This window comes from Triturus cristatus, chromosome 1_1 (assembly GCF_964204655.1).
Source record: "Triturus cristatus chromosome 1_1, aTriCri1.1, whole genome shotgun sequence".
NCBI classification, from domain to species: domain Eukaryota; kingdom Metazoa; phylum Chordata; class Amphibia; order Caudata; family Salamandridae; genus Triturus; species Triturus cristatus.
The window spans coordinates 152,348,520-152,372,721 of record NC_140579.1 but is presented as its reverse complement, the minus strand read 5'-3'; the positions used below and the strand labels follow the sequence as shown (position 1 = coordinate 152,372,721).

At 48.0% G+C, this 24,202-nt stretch overlaps 1 long non-coding RNA gene across 1 annotated transcript in view; it reads left to right on the top strand.

Annotated features, from left to right (window-relative positions):
• Positions 1-208: 208 nt before the first annotated feature.
• Positions 209-24,202, top strand: part of LOC146869869 (uncharacterized) — a 151,484-nt gene continuing 127,490 nt past the window's right edge. The window contains exon 1 of the long non-coding RNA XR_014981517.1: positions 209-261. This is a non-coding gene — a long non-coding RNA (uncharacterized LOC146869869). The remainder of the gene's footprint in view (positions 262-24,202) is intronic.

Genomic DNA, 24,202 nt, shown 5'->3' with positions numbered 1-24,202 from the left:
TTAATTTGTGCGGGGGCTTTCCGGTGCTTAGCACCGGCACTTATTTCTCAGGGCCGTGTCTATGTCTCCGGGACACTGGTTGTGACTGCCAATGCTTGTTGGCCGCTGCGGTACATTGTTTCATGGTCCGTTTTCGGTTTCTTACATTGCACTATATTGATGCTGCCTCGGAAGCGGAAGTTAGCTTGCAGTTGACCTGAGGGGAGAAGAGAAGTATTACTGCGTGGACACTGCTTATTCGGGACGAGCTTATTAGAGACTGTGAGAAGAAACCATTGTTTCATTTCATTGGGAAGTTTTGAATGGTGGGAGAGGGGGAAGAGGCACAAAGTGATTAAGCAGTGTGATTGAGGCAGGTGTGATTTTTGTCGCCTCCTTCCACTGTGAGTCTCTGCAAACCGGTTATGCTTATGCTGCCTGTGCTGTGTGTTGTTGTGTCGACTTTCAGTTTTGTGACTTCTTGAGAACGGCGGAGGGCGGAGGCAGTGCATAGCGAGGTGGCCTGCCCTCAGATCACAGATTATGGCGTCTTCGATTTGTGGGCCCATCTTTTGAGCTGTACGGGACTAGGGAGGCCTGCGAAGAGACGACTTTCAGGCAAGCCAGGCAGTTCTTCTCTGACTCTTAGTCTCTTACTGAAAACAGTGGCTGCAAGACAGTGTTCTCACTCTCTTTCCTCTCCTTTCTTTTATTTGTAGCTCTGTGAAATGGATCTAAAAAAGAAAATCACTTTTGCTGGAAATCAATGTCGTATTTTTCTGACATTTAATTCCAAAGTGCAGCATCAGGAATAAAAGTTTAAAAATATGAAAAATAAATAACTAAGTAAAGTAAGACGGAGTGGTAGCAAACTGGCCAGATTTTATTTATTCACAACCAAACTCATTAGCGCCACTTTTACAGAGTTTGCCAGTGAAGCGCTATTTTTGTTGTCTTGGCTTTGTTTTCCCTGGGCTTGGAACTAGTGCACCAATCCTGGAGGTACTGCAATGTGAGGATTGAAAAACAAAATTTGTACTGCTGCTCTGCATCTAGGGATGTTGTCTTTTTTTACCATCCTGCTTACGTTTTGTAAGGATATAAGCAATGATCATTGAAATGGGTCCATTCAGGGCCCTGTAGTCATGTTCTTAACTTTTCAGGCAAAAGCACTCACTGATTTGTGAACAGTGAATGTAAAAGCGTTAAGTTAACCATGTTGTTCCTGCTTACATTTCACATGGTTTGTAAAATTTTGCATCCCCTATGATTGTTTGCTTTTTCCAGGATGCTGTCACTTTTGTTTTGTAAATGTAGGCCACATATTGCTCTTGCCCAGTGTGTAATTTAAATTGAGCCGCATCCAGGTGTTTATAGCTGGCAACAATTGGGTTGTAGTTCAAGGCAGTCTGAGTTTTTCTCAGTGGGACAGTATGGTGTTCAGTGGGGGAGAGGATGTGGCACTATGGCCAGAGCTGCTGAATTTGGAACTGGGGAACCAGGTTCAGCCTTAATAACCAGTCCGCCAGACCACTCTCCTGAGAGAGCACTATCTCATGCTAGACCTTAGAAGGCTTCGCAAGACATTAGAAGCCCCGGTGTTGTAGCACCAGCAGGTGGACCCTAGCATGACAAGTGTAGGTTAACTTTCAAGGCTTGTCCACCACTATTCATACTGAAGTTCACCTCCAGTCTTGAGGGCAGGCCTATGAAGCAGCACACCCTAGAACAACAGTGACCCTGTCACTGAGATCACAGGACCCTTGAGAAGGGCCAGCTCTAGGTGGGTGCAACCGGTGTGACCGCACCAGGTGCTGACTTTAGGTGGAGGCATAATTTTTGCAAGTAAATTATGGTTTTAAAAGCGCTTGCTGCCTCCTTCCTGGCCTCCAGCAATTTTCGGTAACAATAAAAATGTCATGATGACTCTGGTGATTAATGTTCTTAGTAGAGAGAGATCGGAATTTTGTCTAATTGAAGATTTGACTCATGGAAAGGTAGCTCAGAGGGTTCATGATTCTGTATGGTACCGTTATTTGCCAACTGTGTCCACTGGCGGACTCGGAGCAGAGAAGGTCCATGAGGTAAGTCGTGAGGGGGTGACACCATGAGTTACCCAGACCGGGTGACACCAACCCTAGTGACGCCACTGAGCCCCTGCATTGTTTTCCATTTATGTGTAGGTGTCCACTGTGCTGTCTCTCGGCCACAGCACAGTTTCAGACCAGCATTCCCTGAAGTTAAGTGTTTACACCTGCTTTGTATGTGTGCTGTGCAGACAAAATTATGAATCAGTCGCCAGTGAGTTGAGCTGCACTGTAATGAGGAGTAAGAATGATATTTCTTTGCTGTGAAGTGATAGTTTAAAAGCAAATATACCAAGTTTTGTACATGTGTGCAAGATTTGGACAATAAATAGGATTCATTAATGTCGCTCAATGTGCTGTCGTCCTCACAGCTCCAAGCAAGGTATCAAAGTAAGGAAAAGAGTTGGGCTGCAGTTTGAATAATGGTAAATGTGTATATAAATTCAGGGGTATTTGAAAAGCAATAAAGTAAAACGCGCAGTTTCGCACTAGCTCGTAAATCTTGCTGCAAGGCTGTATGGAAATTGGGGGACACCTCTTGGACCTGCACTGCAGGTGTGGGTGTACAGCGCAAACAAACTAATTATGAGAGGCCTGCATGCTCGAGGTGGCCAATGAATTGAAAACGTGTTTTTCATTTCAGTTTTAACACTGTTCTCACGGAAGGCTTCCTTTGTGTTGTTTTATGGGGGTTTTCTGGCCCCAGCCTCCATGTGTGGATCTTACTCGGTGTGCCCTGGTTACTTTCAGCGGAAAGACACTGAGTAAGTGTTAAAGTAGAAGGTGCAGCTGCGAAGCGATGAATTCGTTCTTTCATTTTGTATTGTGTAGTTTCCATCATAGGCACTTTCAGGGTAATGAGATAACGCTGGGACATTTTACCTTAACTGGTCTTCCCCCATCTCGCCTGAGCAACAGTTGGAATGGGGACCTGGGTTCTGATCTTGGCTGGCTTTTGACATGGCAAGCTAGGCCTAAGCCGCCAATCTTAAAACGAGCGCACGTAGCTGTTTCAGTTAGAGTCCTGCAAACAACAACGTCCCTCTTGATTCCAATGATTCAGATTACGCTGATTTAAATCAGTTTCTTTACTTGCCCCATTAAACCCCCTTCCATCTGCCGCTTACTCTCTGCTGCTGCGCACCACCACCGATCTGGTTCTAATCCTGTCTCATTCACAACACATTCTGAATTATAAGCAATTCACTTTATGCTCCATGATTGCGATACTACTCCAATTACAGCCTGATTTCTTTCCTTCAAGTTGTACTGCCCCACATACATTTGTTTTATTCCTTGTGTTTGAGAAGCTAAAACTACAATAGGTATCCTCTGTAGAGCATTTCACTGCTCTTTGAAATTAGACTTCTGTTAGTATCAAGAAAAACAGAATAAGCACTAACAAAACCAATAGGTTGGACTTTTGAATAGTGGAAGCACAAATGCATTCAAACACACAATATCGATGGGCATATTAACACAAATCAGCCTAGTCTGCAAGTGTGGTGCCCCCATGACTGGCAGCAAAGTTTCTCTGAAGTGTAGTACCACAGCAGGGTATGACCGGAAAGTGCTTATATGAAGACCCAGGTCTTCAGCTTCTTGCGGAACTCAAGAAGTGAAGAGCTGGCCGTGATGTGTTGGGGCTTGTGGGTGTGGGTGGAGCCAATACAGGAAGTGGGTGGGGCCAGTGGATGAAGTGGGCGGAGCTGGGGAGTGGGTGTGGTCTCTGATTAAAAACGTCAGCACCTGCACTTAATATTTTACAAATTAAGCACTGCGGTATATGCTAATATCTCTTTTTTGTTATCAAGTCTTCAATAAAGCTTTCAAACACAAAAAAAAAGCTCCTGGTGGTCACCCCTGGGAGGCAGGAAAACCCATGCACTTATGATTGTTCCATCAAACTCCCACAACACCACCGAGCCCTTCTGCGGCAGAAAGTGAGACCGCCAATCGTTTGAGCAATGATCTATTGGGCTATCAGAGTGTGTTATTTCTGACCTACTAAAGAAATTGATAGGTAGACCTGAGTGAATTCCATGTTCCAAATACCACATCCCACTTTCCAATGGCTGCCTGTAATAGCAAAATTGGATCAAGGCAGCCGATAACGTACAGAGGCCTAAGGTCTGGTCCCATAGCCGCCAGAAAAGTAGAGTTCAGTTTTAAATACGTGAAGATCGCAATGATTTGCACCACTGGGTAAAGGCTGCAAAAGAATTTATGGTATTCTCACGGAGACTCAAGACCCCATGTCCTTTGGGAGACAGAGGCTACTGGGCAGATATTATGATAGTAAGAGCTGTTTGGTGCTTCTGTACCTAGGATTAACATTACCGTTGAACCCAAAGTGAGCACCTTTAGCACGTGACCCTCAGGGTAGCAAAGGCAAGCAATTCAAAACTTATTCAGTGAGGTAGTATCTCAGAAGTCAATAAAGCATCTACAAGAAACTAATAATGCCCACCTGGTGCTTTGTCTTAAAAGAGAAAGTATTTTACCGTTCATGCAAAACACCAAACTGTACATATGTATTGGAGGGAATCCATTATTGTTTGGTACTCTATCTTCCTGGGGAACAGTCTCAATGAAACCCCTGATATAAGGGGAAATAAACAATCCTTGGGGCTTTCTATGGGATTCTAGGATGGCTGGTGTCCTTTGGTAGGCTGACTTTGGCCTGGCCAATAATTCATCCCCACAGAATTAGTTCCCTGTCCCCCTTCCTAGGCACCCCTTTGTACACTACGTTTTTTCCAATTTAGTCTTGACAGCCCAGGCAGCACCTTTGGTATCTGTTGATCAATGGTAGCTGTGCTGCTCTGAAAGAAGATCATAACATAGCATGTCGAGTGGGAATTACAGTGCCTCTCCCTGGCCCAGTCGACGGAAGATAAATCTTGCCCTGTATACATTCCTCCCACACCGGTATAGGCAGAGTCTTTGTGCTGCAGTGCCAGCAGGATGGTGGTGTAGATTTGAGAATCTCCTCTCAGAGAGACCCAAAACAAAGCCACAAAAAGGGAGCTTCTTTGCTTAACCACCACTTAACCTGGTGTGGGTAGCACATTTGGTAAAGAATGACACTGCAAGGAGGAAGAGGTGTTCCCTACACTACATAAGTACCCTCTAACCTCCAAACCCTCATATCTGGTCTATTTCGAAAGACCTCAGATGTACCGGTGAGAAGCCCTGCAGTTCACATTGCTGCCTGGAGTTCTCTCTAACCCTTCGATCCAGGGAAGGAAATCAATATGGATTCCTGTGTAGTCACAATCCCATGTAATAGACACACTCACCACCTAGCCTAATCTGCACAAATGGATTACCTACATACTCAACATCCATGTCCTACATGGATAGAGAGTAAGACCTGGTTGCAGGGAGATGGCAGATCAGTTTAAAAACATCGAAGCAGCGTAAATCATCCTGGCTGGTGGCAGGTAAAAAGGCCTTTCCTGACACTATAATCTGTTGCTGTCAATCCTCCAAAGCCCCGGGAGCAGACGGTTATGAGATTCCATGAAAAATGATTTGATATGGATGACAAGAGTGGCAGGAGAATTACAAAATGGACTGGTGAGAAATCTCATATTGTGCATTGTGTTATGTGACATCATCTACCTGATAATAATTCGCAGGTCAGGAGCAATATTTATTATTTACAATTGTCGCTGCTTTGTTAGGGCCACGACTTGTATGATTGGAAAAAAGACTAAGAGACTGAATTCATGAGTCTTTTTTTCTTATAGGTGGTCTCCTTTAAAAGCGGAAATGTAATTGACACGGGCGATCTATGATTAAGGCCTGGAAGGAGCCGAAATGCGTCCGATAATTGCGTCCTGCCGCCTACCTGAATTGTGAATAAAATGCTTGTGGTATTTGGTGTTCACCGTTTTTTATATAATAAATAAACCCACGTTTCCCACCGAGACTGCCAAACTCCCGTCAAGTGCCTCCAAAATGCAGGGGTGAGACCCGCTGGTTCTACAACCACTCAAAACACCTGGGGCACTCACGGGGCATTAAAAAAAACTTTATTGGCCGCATTACACGTTTCAGCGTCAAGCCTTCCTCCGTGCGGCAAAGACAAATGTCCGATATGAACAGCACCATATCAATTTAAACAATTCGGTTTCATTATTGGCTGGTCTCTGGCCAATCAGGAGGCAACAGTGTTGTGCCAGGAATAACAGGGAGGACGCTGGCAGGTAGTGATAACAGCGTGTAGTTTATTCACTAAATTTACAGCAAGTAATTCCGATATATAGGCCCACGAGGAGCGACGAGATCCGCTCGCCGCCAGCTCTCTCCGTCTAGTGTTCCGCCCCCCTCCGCGTCACGAAGCCGCCCGTCCCGATTGGACGGGGCGTCACGTGACACAGAGGGAACGAGACACTAGACCGTACAACATCTCCCCTTCAATAATATAACAGCAAAACGTTAATCATGTCATAACAAAGTCTTCAAAGCGCTTGGGCGCCCTAACAGATCTGGTAGGCCTCCTAGGAGTCACAAACCGAGGTTGCCCCTCGGCGCATAGCGGGCTACTATATCTGGTACCCTCCTGGACACCTTGGTTGCCTTCGAACTCCCGCATGGACTTCATTCCACCACGCCCACCGGCACCACTTGTTTCAACTCGCATCTCCTCAAGACATGCTGATTCACCACTGTTAGCTCTGTCAACAGGCGGGGTGTGCAGCCAACCATTATCCGCCCGTTCACTCCTGCTCACAACCTCGTACTCTTGCCACTCAGGTACACTATCGTCATGCCTGGGCCCACTCGCACGGCCTCCATTCATAATGATGTTTTCCTGGCCTGCTTTGAGCTTGACAATGTCATCCTTGCTTCTCCATCCTCCGCTTTCCAAACACACTGCCCCTTTCCTGACCTCCCGCACCCGTACAGGAGTTTGAAAGACTGACTCCCCCTTCATCACCTTATGCGGCTTCCTTACTAGGACCCAATCTCCCTGTTCCACCTCCTTAGCTCTGGCTCTATTCACAGTATCGGCGTACTTTTTAGCACACTCTTGCTTAGCCATGAGTCGCTCCCTGACTCTCAGCGTCTTCTCATGTACACCCTCCGTGTCTTCTCGCACATCATACCACTCGTTGTACTTGGGGGTAAGTTCGCTGGTGCACCGTCTCCCCCTCATCAAATAGAAAGGCGTGTGACCAGTAACGGCATTTGGAGTGTTGTGGTAAGTGTGCACCTTGTCTGCGAGAAACATCTTCACATCCAAGTTGGACGCAAGGGCAAGCTGGATTCCCTCTTTGAGGAACCTGTTCATTCTCTCTACCTGCCCATTGCTCTTCGGGCTGTACAATGGGGTCTTCTCCTGCTTGATCCCCGAGTGGGCGAGAAAATCCATCATCTTCTTGGATACCAGCTGGGTGCCGTTATCAGATACCATGACCTTCGGTTGCCCTTCTTGAGCGAAGATTTTCCGTAGCACTTGAATCACCCGGTCCGTGGTAACCTCTCGGACGAACTTGTACTGTATCCACTTGGAGTAATAGTCGGTGATCACGATGAGAAATCTGCAATCCTCCGGCAGCAGTGAAAACGGGCCCGCGAAGTCGATGGCGATCTTGCTCCATGGGCCAGCCGGAATCTCCACTCTCTGCAGCTCCCCTCTGCTGGTTTTCCAATGCTTGTCCGCCTTCAGACACTGCTCACACCTGTCAATGAATTCGCATACGTCGCTGGACATGCCCGGCCACCAGTAGTACATTTTTAATAGGTTCTTGGTCGCGGTGCCGCCAGGGTGACCTTTGTGGGCAATCCGTATTAGTTTGCCCCTGAGACCTTCCGGAGGGACAAACAGCTCATGCCGTTTCAAGAAGCCATTCTCGAGGGTGAGTTCCGCACTCACCTGCTGGAAGCTCCGGAGGGACCCATGTAGATTCCGCACGGGAGGCCAATATGATGTCACGTGGCCCATCACGGTGCGGAGAACCACGTCCTTCTCCTGAGAAGCGAGCCACTCCTCTTCAGATATGGAACCTTCGCACATCGTCGTGGCATCCACCAGTGCCACCACACACTCCGTATCGTCCAGGGACCCATCAACGTCCCCTGCCACGGGCAAGCGGGACAGGCAATCCGCTCTGCAGTTGAGGCCACCCTTGATGTGCCTGATGGTGAAGTGGTATTCCTGCAGCTTGGACAGTAGGCGCAGCAGCCGCGAACTGGCCTTCCCATTACCACGGCCCTCGCCGGCCATCATGTAGATCAGGGGTTTGTGATCCGTGACGATTTCGAACACCTTGCCCCACAAGTAGTTCTTGAGTTTCTCCACCGCCCAGACACAGGCGAGCGTCTCGCGCTCAATGGTGCTGTAGTGCTTCTCGGCATCGCTCAGAGAGCGGGATATGAAGGCGATGGTGTTCTCCTTCTGCCCGTGGAACTGGCAGAAAACCGCCCCAATGCCCTTTGCACTTGCATCGACCGTGACCACATTCCGCAAGTCCTTGTTGTAAGGCTGCAGCACCGGTGCCTCTGCGATACTCCTCTTGACGGCCTCGAAAGCCGCGTCCTGCTCCGCTGCCCACGCGTACTTGACATTCTTCCTCAACAAGGCCCTCAGTGGCTCCACAGTGGTCGCGTACCCCTGCAGGAACTTCGAATAGTACTCACTGAGCCCCAGGAAAGACCGCAGTGCATCCTTGTCACCAGGGCACGGAGCTTCTCTGATCGCCTTCACCAGGTCTTCTTTGGGAGCAATCCCATCCGGGGTCAACACATGCCCCAAGTATTCGATCTTGGACTCCATAAATTTGCATTTGTCCTTGGAGACTGTCATCCCCTTTTCACGCAGAACCTCCAACACCTTGCTCAACACCACCAGGTGCTCTGCCTCGTCCTTAGTGTGGATCAAGATATCGTCCTGGAACGCTTCAACCCCCTCCATGTCACAGAACAAGAGATCCATCAGCTTTTGAAACACCCCCGAGGCAGAGGCGAGTCCGAAAGGCAGCCGGACATACCTGTATGCCCCGAACGGAGTGACAAATGTGGTCAGCTTCTTAGAGCCTTCGGTGAGGCAGACCTGGTGGTACGCGGACTTCAGATCAATCAGGGTAAACAGGCAGGATCCGGACGTCGACGCCAAAATATCCTGAATGTTGGGCAGCGGGTGACAATTGACTAGGATGTTGTTATTGAGGGAACGCAGGTCCACGCACAGACGGATGTCTCCAGTTCTTTTCTTCTTCGATACGACGATCGCGGACACCCATTCCGAAGCACCGGCACTTTCGATTACCCCTTCATTCTCCAACTTGTCCAGCACAGACTTGAGTTCCGCCCTGACAGAGAGAGGCACAGTCCTGACCTTGTGCTTGATTGGCATCGCCCCCTCCTTCAGCTGTATGTCGTGCACGAAGCCTTTCACGCATCCCACTTCATTTGCAAAGACTGAGCTGAATTTTGCAAGAACGCCGGACAACCCACCCGGGTCGTCGTCCGCCTGAATGGAATTGACCCAGTCAGCTCTGAGAACTATGGGATCCGCTGCCCCCGGGATTAACATCACTCCTAACTTTGCCAGATCCTTCCATCCCACAAGGCTTCTCCCTTTCTCGGCCACGTAAATCTTGGTATTGATGGCCCTCCCTTTGAAAGTGAGGGTATCGGGAAAGTACCCTTTCATCACTATATCCTGCTCCCCAAACGCTTTCGGGTTTACGTCCGTCACACGCAACTGCACATCGTGCCACATCGCATCAAAGGTAGTGTCGGAAATCAGGGTAATAGGGGAACCTGAATCAGCAGTGAACGGAAGCTCAACAGAGCCAATCATCACGGAGCCTATGGGCCCCTTCACTCGCCCATCCTCAGCATCAATAGATAGCACTATATCCCCTAGCGCCTCAAGATCACCTTCGCTCACAGAACTCACTTTCACACTGCTAGCTGGCTTCCTGGTCTTGCATACAGCAGCAAAGTGGCCCACCCTCCTGCACTTAGTACATTTCCTGCCCAGCGCAGGGCAAGCCTTACTGTCCGCCAAGTGATCTATCGCTCCGCACCTGAAGCAAGCGAACGGCTTCCTAACCGCCCCCTTATCATTCGCCCCTCTATCAGGAGGCTTCTGGGCGGATTTGCTCCTGTCCTGCACATAAAACACACTGGCAGCGTGGCTAGTCTTGGCAAGTTCCTCTGCGGACACCAGGGATCTCTCGATGGCCTTCGCAATGGCCACCACCTCCTGAAGCGTAGGATCGCGGCATGTCAGCAATCGTTCCTGCACTTTCTTGGAGTGGCAGTAGAACACCACCTGGTCTCTGATGTAAGTGTCCGTCATGCCCGCAAATTCACAGTCTTGGGCAAGAACGCGCAAGCAGGCAATGTATTCCTCAATAGACTCCCCCTCTTCCTGCTTCCTAAGCGCGAACTTGTGGCGCCCCACCATGATGTTAGTCTCTTCAGCATACTGCAGCTCCAACCTCCTTACCGCTTCCTGGTACGCGTTGAGCTGAGTGGTAACACCAGGCGGATTCACGAACACAGGCAAACTGTCGAAGACCTCTTGCCCAGCCTTCCCCAGCAGTCCGAACAGCAGCGCCTTTTTCCGTTCCGCCGAGTACCCCGTGCCATCAATGGAAACGATATAGTTCTCGAAAGCCCTCAACCAGCTTTTCCACTTCATGCATGGCTTGCCGGGAACCTCCAAAAATAGAGGCGGGACACAGATGTTGCCTCCGTGCGCCATTTTGAGCGCGCCCGGCACACGTGGCACGGACGGCAGGCTCTCCCACGCAGCAGCAGGACCCAAAGCCTTGACAGCACGCAGGCACGAGGAGTGAGGACCAAGCAAGGCGCGGACACCGCTAGGCGAGACCCCACAGCAACAGAAGGTACCTGGCACTCAGGACCGGAGACAGCGTCAACAGGCAGAAGCACGAGGCAAGGAGGCAGGCGAGACAGGCAGCAAGGCCGGCACTAGATGCAGCAGGGACGGACTTCAGCAGCAGACGCCCACGTGGGAGGGCTCCGCCTCAATCAGCAAGAACAGGAGGGCATGGAGAGACACTCGTGGGCCCCACTTCCTGAACCCTCGTCGCCATTTGTTGTGCCAGGAATAACAGGGAGGACGCTGGCAGGTAGTGATAACAGCGTGTAGTTTATTCACTAAATTTACAGCAAGTAATTCCGATATATAGGCCCACGAGGAGCGACGAGATCCGCTCGCCGCCAGCTCTCTCCGTCTAGTGTTCCGCCCCCCTCCGCGTCACGAAGCCGCCCGTCCCGATTGGACGGGGCGTCACGTGACACAGAGGGAACGAGACACTAGACCGTACAACAAACAGTCAAACCAGTATGGAAATGGAGTGCCACCATTCCCGTTGTTGTTAAGAAATGGCAGGACTTCAAGGTCCAATAAAAATTCTCTCTCCGATGTTTCACGGACGCCGGCTCCTCTCACCACCCACCATCCGTCCTCTGTGCCCTCACGATCTCATATGGGCGGCTACTTGGTAAGTTGTCCTGAATGCCCCTCGTCTGTCGCTGGATAAAATACAATCGTTCTGTCGGAGCCAGACAAGTGACTGGCATCCCTAGACTTGTATAGTTCATGACCTCAATTGGTCAACGGGGGCTTGTCAGCGACGGTCCAGGCAGGTCAAAGAAGATTAAACACCCGTTTTCCACCGAGGCCGTAAAACTTAGGGCGGGTGCCTCCAGAAAGCGGGGGTGAGACCCACTGGTTCCACAACCACTCAAAACATCTGGGGCACTCACGGGGCATTCAAATAAAACTTTATTGCCCGCTTACGCGTTTCAGCATCTAGCCTTTTCTCAGTGCGGCAGAAACATATGTCCGATATGAACAGCACCATATCAATTTAAACAATTCAGTTTCATGACTGGCTGTTCTCTGGCCAATCAGGAGCCAATAGTCAAACCAGTATGGAAATGGAGTGCCAGCGTCCCCGTTGTTATTAAGAAATTGCAGGACTTTAATGTCCAATAAAAAGTCTCTCCTGATGTTTCACGGATGCCGGCTCCTCTCACCACCATCTGTTCTCTGCACCCTCACGATCTCATATGGGCTGCTACTTGGTAAGTTGTCCTGAATGCCCCTCGTCTGTCGCTGGATAAAATACAATCCTTCTATGGGAGTCAGACAAGTGACTGGCGTCCCTAGACTTGTATAGTCCATGACCTCCATTGGTCAACGGGTGCTTTTCAGCAACAGTTCAGGCAGGCCAAAGAAGAATAAACACACGTTTCCCACCAAGGCTGCCAAACTCACGGCGGGTGCCTCCAAAAAGCGGGGGTGAGACCCGCTGGTTCTACAACCACTCAAAACACCTGAGCATATCTGTATCTATATCCTACTTGTGGTCGCCAGTAGGTAGTTCTAGTTAGGACCATGTTTCCATAGGGAAAGCGGTTTTGACTTGCCTATATCTTTGCCGCCGTTTGATGGATCTTCATGAAAATTTTCAAAACAAAATGCCCCAGTGATTCTTTTTGTGCATGAAAAGTGTGGGGGTGATCCATGAAGCGAAGGCAGAGAAAGGGGATAAAAAATGTGCATTTCCCTTGCTAATTCCCATAGAAATTTTAGACACAACTACAGTCTGAACCGCTGAACGTAATTACATCAAATTTAGCAAAAAGGTAGCGGTTTGTCCAGAAAGCGACCTTTTTGTGAATTAGTGTAGATCCGTTCAATAGTTGCGGTGTTATTAACAGATGGGCCAGATTCCAGGGGCATAATATAAAAATAGGAGAGGGGGCGCATGGTCCCCCCTTCTAGGGCCTATGAAAGCCTCAGGGACATCCACCTCCCCGGGGGCAAATATGTATAAATGAATGCAGGGGTGCTGTGCGGCCACCCCTGTAGCCCCTGGGACTGCCACCTCCCCGGAGCAATATGTATGCAGACAGGCCCACTGGGTCCCCCGCATCCTGGGGACCGCCACCTTGCCGGGCAAGATTACAGTAGAAGAATTCTGGTGGCCGTGTGGCCCCCTAGCAGCCCCGGGTACCCCCACCTCCCCGGGGCAAATATTGAAAATAAGATGGGGGCGTGTGGTCCCCTTGCAGCCCCGGGGCTGAAATAATTAATGTAGGGGTTTCACCGTAGACCCCCAACCTCGGGGACCACCATGTCCCCGGGGCTAAATACTACAATGGAGAGGAGCCACGCGACCTCCCTCGTGGAGGCATGGATGGCTCTGGGGACCGTCACCTCCCCAGGGCCTGCTCCTGCTATCTCTCGAGGTGCCCACCCTCGGGTGGTAGCTATTTGCTTTGGCTTGGTGGGAGCTGACAGCTCCCACCAAGCCAAAGCAAACATAACTCCGCGTTATACAAGTGCGAGCTGTCAAACAGCATCTGCTTGCAGAAAGCGGAATTTTCATCAGTTTCCTTGCATGCAAATATGAGTGCAGGGAAACAGATGAAAACACTGTTCTTGCAATCAGGCAGCTGCTATTTAAAGCAGCTCCCTGCTTGCAGCAGGGATGTCGGCTCCCGCAGGTGGCGGTGAGCCGGCTGGGACCGCGGGGGCCTTAAGCTCCCCCTTCAGTCCCATTGCACACTAGGTACCCTTGGGGCACCCAGGAACCATGGCTGGGTCCCAGGGATTGGGTCCCTGGGTTGAAATCAGCCCGGGAGGGGGGCGCACGACTCCCCTCCCCTTTGAGTTATGGCCGGGCCCCAGGAAATGGAGCCCCTGGAGCGGTAGGTGGCCAGGGACGAGCCGCACAGCTCCCCTCCCACTTTAATGAATGTATTTGGCCACAAGGAGGTGACTGTCCACACGGCCCCCTCACAATTTTTTTAAGAAAAGCCGTGGGGAGGTAGTGGTCCCTGGGAACTGGGGGCAGGGTCCATGTGGCCCCCTTACAATTTTTAAAATAAAAGCCCTGGGGATGTGGTGGTCCCCAGGGACCAGGGAGTCCACATAGCCCACCCGCATTTGTATAAATATAAACCCCAGGGAGGTGGTGGTTCCCAGGAATACAAATGTCCAAGGAGTAAGGCCTTGTGTACCCTGCTCCGATAATTTTAAAATAAAAGGACATGCCCTGGCGACCTGGCCAATCTGGGGGCTTTTTCCTAAACAAGCGCAGGAGCATGCTCTTGTTTATTTTTCTTTCTCATTTTTGTCTTGACCGTCACAGACCCACTGAGAAAATCACAGACCTACTCAGAGACTTACACACCCACTTAGAGATTTACACACCCACTCACAGACCCACCCAGAGCCTCATGCACTCACTCACAGACCTGGTGAGACACTTATGCAACCACTCCCAGGCCCACTCAGATACTCACACACACACTCGGACACCCCTGGACTCAGTCACACACTCACTTTAAATGGTTACAGGTTACAGTTAGGAAATACAATTTAAAAAACCTTAGAAATTCACTTAAAAAGCCAAAGGTTACAGGGACGTTATAGTTAGGAAAAAGAAAAAAAAACAAAAGGTTACAGGAATGTTATACTCAACCTCAGATTTCACTCGTACAAACCCAGTGAAATTCGGCAGTTATAGTTACCTGAGCTAACTATAACTTATGCCCCTGCAATGCACTGCTTATGATCTCACATATCACATCACTCATGACATGGTCAGTGACATCACTGATAACTTCATCCGCAGAACCACTTAGACACCCACTCACACCTCCATAGAATCTCTCATACACCCACTCCCACTGCTATACAACCATACGCATACCCATTCACAAACCCAATATAGTATTCACACAACCAATCACTCATCCACAGAGCCACTCACACATCCACTCAATCATACAGCCACCCACACCCCTAACTCACCCATACAGCCACTCATGCACCCACTCAATCATCAATAGAGCCACTCACACATCCAGTCATACAGACACCCACCCACTCATACTTCCTTACAACCACTCACACACCCACTCAATCACTCATACAGAAACCCACATAGCCACACACTCATCCAGTCACTCACACTTCCATTCACTCTCCAATACAGCTACTCACATACCCACTCACTTACCCATAAAGCCACAGACACAGCCACTCTATCACCTACACAACCACTCACACACACAGAACAACTTAAGTACCTATTCACACATCCATACAACCACTCACGCACCCCTTCACTTACCCTTACAGCCACTCACACAGACATTTATTCTCCAATAGTCACTCACACCAACTCGCTTACCTATATACACACTCAAACAGCTACTCACCCACCCATACAGCCACTCTCACACCCAATCCCTCGCTCAGCCACTTAGTCAACCATACAGCCACTTACACACTTATGTAGCCACTCACAGCCACTCACACACCCACTCACTCTAAAATACAGCCACTCCCACAGCCACTCACTCACCCAGCTACTCACATATCCACTATCACATCCATACACCCATTCACACACCCATACAGCCACTCAGATATCCACTTACACACTGATACAGAAAGTCACACAGCCTCTCTGATGATATGTGTTAATAATAGTGTGACTAATTACTAGTACAGATAAAGTTGTACTTTAACTTATGCCGTAGCTTAGTATATATCTTTAAGTGTTTTGAGTGTTTTGGGTAATGAATGTGCATTTGGTACTGTGCTCCTCAATTACTGTTATAAACAAGGATGCATATCCTTTAAGAATATAAATGTTTGTCTCTCCAACCCCTATGACATTTTGGAGGTTATTGCGACTCTATTTGAGCCCAAATGAAATATACTCCACAAATATGCATATTATTTTGTTTAAACTACTGCACAACAAAAGGTGTCTTTATTTCATCATCATCATCTTTATTTCGGTCGTTAAGACCATAAAAGAAAGCATCATAATACAATAAAAACATTGCAGTATTAAAACATTACACAGTTGTGATAAAAATATTAACTCAGTCCAACGTCATTACTTGATATGGTTTTAAGAAGACGTGAGCGTGTAAACCACATAGACGTTAAAAACTTGGCAACAGCAAAGGCAATTGGGGGCGAGATGTCAGATTTAAGTATTCTAAAAGCTGGGAGGTGTTGTTTGAAACCCATGTTTCTAAGTAAAGGGCAGAGCCAATACTTCCTTGCTCTGGTGTACACCGGACAGAAGAATAAAACATGCAGGTCTGTCTCTTGTGTCTGCTTGCAAAGGGGGCAAAGGGCCGTATGTGCTGAGTGAGACCACAGGGCAGTGTATGCCCTCAGAGGAAGAGTGTTATAGCGCCATTGCATGTAAAGCTTTCTTGTGAGAGTGGGACCCATATCATTATAAGTTGACTCTAAGTGGTAAAAATCTTTAAAAACCAAGAAGTGGGCACTATGGGAGCCCTCCCTCGCTGTCCTTATAGCACCTTGTAAGTGGTGTTCACGAAATACCTTCGTGATAAGTTTGCGGGAATCCCTGGTGCATGTAACCTCTGGATCATACCACAAGTCAGGTCTACCCAGTGTCTCACAGGTAAGCTTTATGTAACTTAACCATGGTATTTATATGTTGTTACGAAGGCGCAAAATCTCTTGCAGCTCTGCTCTGTATTTGGAAAGTTCTGGGGACGACCATATTTTGCACCATAGGGTTAGGGGTTTTAAGCCCAACTCCTCTGAAAGCGGTCTTAAGCCCAGATCTAATCTGAGTGGCAGAAGAGGAGTACTGGCCGGTAAAGCTGTCAGCTGCCTGAGAAAAGTATTCTTTGTTACCTGAAGCTTCTGCACAGGCGTGTGTCCCCAGATTTCTGCACCATAAGTAATGGCCCCCCGGGCCTGGACCTTATATATTTGTATACGTGGGCCTAGGGGTCTGTATGTAAGGCCCTTTGTCATCCTGGCAATGCCACCCACAGACTGGGTCAGTTTCATATTCGCTCTTAGTTTGTGTGGCTCCCAGGTCATGCGTTCGTTAATAACTATACCCAGATATTCAAAGGTAAAAACCCTCTTCAGCCTAGAGGATCCTATACTGGGCGACGATCGTGTGGTCGGGGGTGGGTTGAAGATCATAAATTTAGTTTTAGCAGCATTGATCTCCAACCCACGCTCCTCGCAGAAACCTACAAAGCCATCCAAGACCCATTGGAGTCCCATGGGGGATTTGGAGAGCAGCAGGGTATCATCCGCAAACATAATTGCGGGAACCCTGCTGCCGTCCAACTTAGGGGCATCAATATCGTTCAGGGTACAAAGGTGATCTACGACCCCGTTAACGAATAGACAAAAGAGAGTCGGGGCGAGGACACAACCCTGCCTAACCCCCCTATCGACCGGGAAAGCATCAGACAGTGTTCCATCCCTTCCACATCTTACTCTTGCATAATTCCCCTGATGCAACCTTCTCAAAATTGAGAGAATATCCCCGGGGACCCCCATCTTTGTTAACACCGCCCATAACTTATCTCTGGGTACCAGATCGAAGGCGGCACGAAGGTCTACAAAGACTGTATATAGACTGCCGCCCTCAATCAGCACCGTCTTCCAATATAAAAGGTTTAACCGGAAGATTTGGTCAGTGGTGGAGATACCACGCTGGAAACCCGCTTGGTAAGGGCTCATAATCGCCATTTCTTCGATCCAGTCCTGGAGGCGATTTAAAATGAGCCTACCGAAAATCTTCTGCGGTACATCTATTAGGCTAATGGGTCTGTAATTGGCTGGGAGCAGAGGGGAACCCTTTTTAAAAATTGGTACAATCTCCGCCCCCAGCCAAGTACCCGGAATAGCCATACCTGCTAAGATGGCGTTATAGAGGGTCGTAAGATAGGGGGTCCAAACGTCTGGCTCCTGCTTGAGCAAGTCACCCGGAAGCCCATCTAAGCCAGGTGCCTTACCTGTGGCAAGGCCAGTCAGAACGGCACGCACCTCTTTAAAAGTGAATGGTTCACCAGTCTCAAGGGAGCAGTGGGGATGGTTAGAATTTTCCCCTGCATCCTCAGGCAGTTTATAAAGAGACTGAAAATGGTCCTGCCATACCTTAGCCGAGATATTAGGTTCTGAGGCAGGTATCAATTCCTCGGAACCCGTGTTGACGCAGCGCCAAAATTTGCGCGAGTCTGCACGGGCCAGGAAATTAGTGAGATTAATCCATTTATCATATTCCCATTCTCTTTTAGCGTTTGAGGTCATGGACTTGTAGGCACTTCGTCTGGCCCTGATGTCCACGGCACACCTACCTTCCTTGATTGCACCCAGGAGGTCGGCTTTCGCCTTTCGGCAAGCGCCGTTGTACCATGATGGACCGAAAGATTTTCTATTAGTCCTGGTTATTGGTTTCGTTAGGCATTCAGAAACTATTATTAGGAAGTCGGCATGCAGCTGTCCCAAATCAGAATAGGTAACCTCACTAGTACCTTCCTCTGCTATCACCTGTAGTTTCTCCAATAGAGGCAGTGCTTGAGCATATAAATTATAATTTTTTTCCGGATGGGAAGATATATGCTCCCACTTTATTCTGCGTCTATTGGACTCAAGTACCCGGCATTCTTCAGATTCACCCCTATAAATTCCCCTAACTGGGGAACCGGGGTGACTATAATTTAGTTCAAGGGCATTATGGTCGCTATCACTCCTGATTGTAACCCAAAAGTCTGTTACAAAGGACCATGAACACACAGGAACCAAAACATAGTCCAGTCTGGATTCACTGCCCATTCTATTAAAAGTACATCTTGCCATACCATCAGACTTAGACCTGCCATTGCAGGCGCGAAGGCCGTATTTCAACGAGAGGGAGTTGATTTGCAGAGCCAGGGGGGACCATGTCTTAGGAGCCGGAGCCTGAGTGGGAGGAATATGCCAAAAGAGATCCTCCTCCGTGGCCAGACCCTCCATGAAGCCAGGGAGGGGCTCGTAATGGCAATTGAAGTCCCCTCCTACGAGATAGGCAGTACCCTCTGGTATGTCATTTAAAACCAGAGCGAGCTCCGTGATGGTAGATGACTCCTGGGAAATATTGGTTGGGCGTGAGTAGATGTTAATCAACAACAGACTAGCGGCGTTTGGCCACTCCAGCAGCACAGCAAGGATGTCTGCTGAATGAGTGGGTAATATATCCGCCCTGCAACCTAAGTCAGAGGCCACCCATGTTGTGAGGCCACCTGAAGGGCGCCCCCTACCCCCCCACGTTGCATGCTTAGAAAAGGTTGCAAAGCCCTTATGAACAATATTTTCTCTAGCCCACGTCTCTTGTAAGAGACAGATGTCTTTCTGCTCGATAAAAGAGCACCAGGACGGGTTATCAAGTTTGTTAGAGAGGCCCGCAATGTTCCAGGATAGAATTTTAAGTTGTGAGGAAATTGGTGCCGTGCAAGGTATGCTGGGGGGTGAAACCACTTCCGACTCCGACCCCCGGGGAGAGGTTGGGCCGTAATCAATTCCCTGCTTAACCCTCGCGGGTGGGGTGTTCCAAGGTGGAAAGGCCACCTCTGAGCTACCCTCTTCAGTGACTTTAGTGTACGGAAAGTGTTCCTCATCCTTAGGGGGTACTGGTTGTCTATTCTTAGTTGTGTTCAAAGCGCCACCACTCACAGACAAAAACGGTCAATCCACCATGTCTAGAGTAGAGAAACGATTGTGGGTGGGTACTTGGTCATGTCTAGGGCACCCTGTCAGCCAGCGTTCCCTATCCGCCTGTGGAGCCCTTGACCTATTTCTCCAGGGTACTAAATCCCACCCGTCCTCAGCTTGTGTAGTTGTTGTGGGAGGGTAGAAGGAGAGTGGGAGCGATTGAATAAGAGAACCCGTAGTTGGATATGGCCAACTACATATGTGAGAAACTGTTCGGGGATCCCTAAAATTAATCAATACACAGTCTCCCGGGGTAGTTTTTTTGGTATTACCCAGCCACGGGAGTCTCCTAACCTTGAGAACCTCACTGTTAATGCCCTCTGGTAAATGCCTGTTTTTCGAGAGCCAGTGGATGACTTTGTTTTTCAAAGCCACCACTGGTTCGCTGATAGATGGTTTTAATTCCGGGATACCCGTTAGGATAACTGTATACGGGGCTGACTCAGGCGGTAAGTTAACTGGTCTGTGTCTGCTATTATGTTCCTGCGCCCGTGATGGGGAAGGAAACGGTGTGTCACGGGGAGTGGGGATGGTATTCTGTGGTGGGGTCGTGGGTCAAGGTTTTGAAGAAGGAATCGGTCTGGGCAGATGTAAATGGGGGAGCTGTTGTAGACCAGGACTGTCCCTAGAGAGTGGTATAGCTGTGGACTTTATAGGTGTTTTAGTTGGTTTAGAATTAACCCCTAACTGAACCATATCATCATGCAGATTGTTTATAGATGATTCCAATTTAGCAAGGCGATCTATTAAGGGGGTGAGTAACTCACTCAAGAGAGATTTTATGTCTGCAAGTGAGGGGCCCTCCACCCGTGCAGCAATTTTTGGACCCGCTGGTCTTTTGGTTAGGGGTACTGCCACTCCCTTTCGTCCCACTAATGGAGAGTTTGTTTTCCCCCTAGAGGCAGGCATCAGATTCTTTGGCCTGCGCCCTCCTACAGTTTGGGCCCTTCCCTTCCTCTTAGGTATTGCTCCCTCACGATTCCCTTGAGTAGGATCTACACTAGGAATATCATTAGTTTTCATAGTTGTCTCAGGGGCTATATCCAGACTGCAAGTTGTGGGGGCAGTAGAGAGCCTTGGAGGCGGGAGGGATAGTGTAAAAAAAACAATTGGAGTAGAGATATCGCAGTCTGTGATAGATGAAATCGTAGTGCTTGGATTCAATGATGTCGAGGAAACCGGCAGTCCAGGCGGTCCCCCCTTAACATGGTAAACAAGTTCTAGCAGTTGTGGTGGGGAGGTAGCATGTTTGAGGGGGCCTAAAGACGATCTTCTAATCCAGTCTATTTCTAGGGAAATACGCTTCTCTGAAGTGGTTATGTCGTCAATCAACAGGGATCCAGCCTTTGCAAAATATAAATCCAATGTACCTGTGGGCTTGGCAGCAGCCTGGGTTGTTTTGCTCCGAGTTTCTCTCACAGTCGCCATTAATGCAGTCACAGTAGAGGCGAAAGAGGGTAGGCCCTGACCCTGCCTCGCCTGTCCTCGAACGGCCTCAAACGGCCCGCTCTTTGCCCGGTCTTCGCTCCGGGCGCATTCCGCTGGCGCGTAGGGGCGGGGCTCTTATGCTGCGGAAATATTTAGAAAGGGGGAGGAGCCGGGAAGAGTTCACAGGTGTGCTCGATCAAAAGAACAACGAGCACCCTGGTCCTCGCAGTCCCGGGATAGTGATGTTAAGCGTCAGCCTCCCCGAGTGCGTAGTCCATAGAGCACAGCAGTCCCAGCAATCCCAGGCAAAGGAAATCAGCAGCTTCGCAGTGTCCAGCAGCCTTGTGTGACGAGCGGCACCCTTTATTTCCTCTCTTGCAATTTTCACTCGCGTTTTATTTACTAACCCAAGATGGCCTGGAGCTTTGTCCAAATGAATTGATGGTTTGTTGGCTCACAATGCACAATCACGCATAATCCGTTTTTAATTCGAATTTTCACTCTTCATCCCAATGGCCTCTACGGAACATAAATAGAGCAGTCATAAACCGACCGTATACAGCGTATAGTCTGTTGAAATAGTACGATCCTTACCACTCTGACGGTTCGGATCAGGGTCTAAGTTAACTGGGGGCTGCAGTTTGCTACAGATATCTATTATCACAATTTACTGCTCGGATATTTGTTTATCTGCGTTTCTCTTTTATTTTATTTTCTACTTACTTTCTCACAGGGCCTTAGCATGGTTCAGTCTTTGACACAATTATAAGAAATCCATATTTAATCCCTGTGGACTTTACTTAATGAGGTTAGTTCTCATTTCAAAGACTTTACGTCTTCCTTTAATTATAAGCAAGACTACGCTCTCACTATATTAAATTGAGTTTAATATTAAACTCGTATACTTCTTAGTTCTTTAGGTAACCTAACTGCTCCCTCACCTCCCTACAACACGCCTCACAATTATTCTTATAAATGAAGTAATCTGTTCTTTCTTTTCTTTTTGTTCATTACCTGTACATAGTGTGGCTGACACGCTCCCACTTTTATTGAGTGTGGTACTTACGACACCTCAGAACTACTTAGAAGAATTACACTTTTGGAGATACCATTACCGCTTAAACTCATGTAAGTTTAATTACATTAAATTGACCTTCAAATATTAAGATGCTTAGCTTTGACCCAGTATTTTGAATTTCTCTGTTTTCAACAGTTGAATAACTTTTTTCAAGAAGTGTTTTGGATTACTTCAATCTTCTTGCTACGTTACAAGCCACGTTGGCAATAATTTTCTACGCCGAAACCACTGTTTCAAAGGTAGATCGATTTTTGGGAACTTGTTTGTTTTTACGGCTGGTGTAATATCTTTTTTCACATTTCTTTTACTATTCGTAGCACATATGCACCTATAGAAAGCTATCTCACCATAATTTACTTGCATGTTACTTAACACTATTCTTAAAGTGCACTTCCCACTAAATATTACAGGTTCTTTACTTCTTTAAACACTTCTCCTTTCTTTTGGGTCTTCATTTGGTGTAGAACTGTCTACGTTAATTCCTACTTTAGGTTGGGCACCACATTAACCATCTACTAATCTAATAACTAGTGATGCTCACATTTTTGGTTAACATCTACATTATTGTATCACTACACAGCCTTGAAAAAAGTCACATCTGTGACAAAACACGTGTTGGCTGTTCTCCATCATCACTGAACATATTTACTTTGAACGGAATTAGAAAACGACAACCTGCAATAATTGTATCTTGCTCACAAACTGAATTCGCTAGAAATTTCAACAAAAACAGTTCTTTATTTCTGAACATCAATTCCTTCTCTCTGTTGGTTCACACCTGTGTAAATAATTAAACGTATCTTTACAAAGACAAAATATTGTCGATAACAGATTTTATATGTAAATGTGGAGTGCCGGGGTACATTGTAAACTAGAAAACGTGGTGCGTACCATTAGTGTGGAGTGGGTGTTCATAAGAATAGCAGCTAATTGTCACTTGAGATTCAAGAAAGCATAGCTCAAGGTCCTATTGATTGCTATTGGCCTTAACTATAGCACTGCAATGCTCTTGGAAGCTCGGGATCACTTTCTAAACAGTTTTTTGGTTGCCAATAAAGTGTGTGTTGGTTTGTGAAGATGTGTCTTTATGTATTATGTATGAGACATGGTATTTCTATTGCACAAACCTAGGCAAAAGGTAGCGGAGCACTGTACTAGATCAAAGACAAACATAAGGTCAACGAGCAGTAGGAGAGGAAGCTGGGCTGTGGATGATTAATGTGTTGTGAAGTAGTGTTCTTTAAAGAGGTGAGTCTCCAACTCTTTCCTAAATTGGAGCAGCATTTAGGGCAGTCCTGATGGATAAGAGGAGGATGTTCTAGATCCTGTGTACATGGATGAGAAGACCTGCTGCCTCGTGTTTTTCTTATTTAACACTTCTTAGTTGGCTGTCTCCTGGCTGCTGGTGTGCAGAGAACCACCAGAGATGGAGGTCTTGTCTGGAAGATAAGCAAGGGTGCTCGTCATGATGGCTTCGCAAATAATGCAGCTGGATTTGAAGATGGCAGGGCAGCAAGGGAAGCCAGTGAATTTTCATCAGGATGGGGCTGATGTGATCATATTTCCGATGGCCCTGGATGAGATGTGCTTCGGTGTGTAGCAGTGTTGGACTGGCCTATAGGGAAATCAGGGAGTGCCCGATGGGCTGGTCCTGTAGATCAGTGCGGGCTGTTTATATGAGTCTGTGGGTCGGTTGTATAGCAGGATGGGCTGGTTTTTACTGTTGATTTACCTGATATTACAACAAGCATTGCCTGAAGCAAATACAAATGCATGCAGTCTCTCATACCTTGCAAAATAACCATACAGCGTGTCTCTACAGGTTCAAAACTGGCTTGCTGTCCAAATGTGGGTTACTAATCTAGCTGTCTGGTTCATTAATGGGGACCATATTTGTTTTGTTCCCTTGGCCTATTTTTGTGTCCCCTTCTGATCGTGTAGGCTGCCCCTATGGCATGCCTGCATGGAGGCTAAGCGGCCATTGCATAGGGTATACTACCATTCAGGTGCGAGAGTCCAAGTGGTTGAACAGGAGTTCGGAGGTTGCTTTCTGGAAGTGAAAGTTTGACT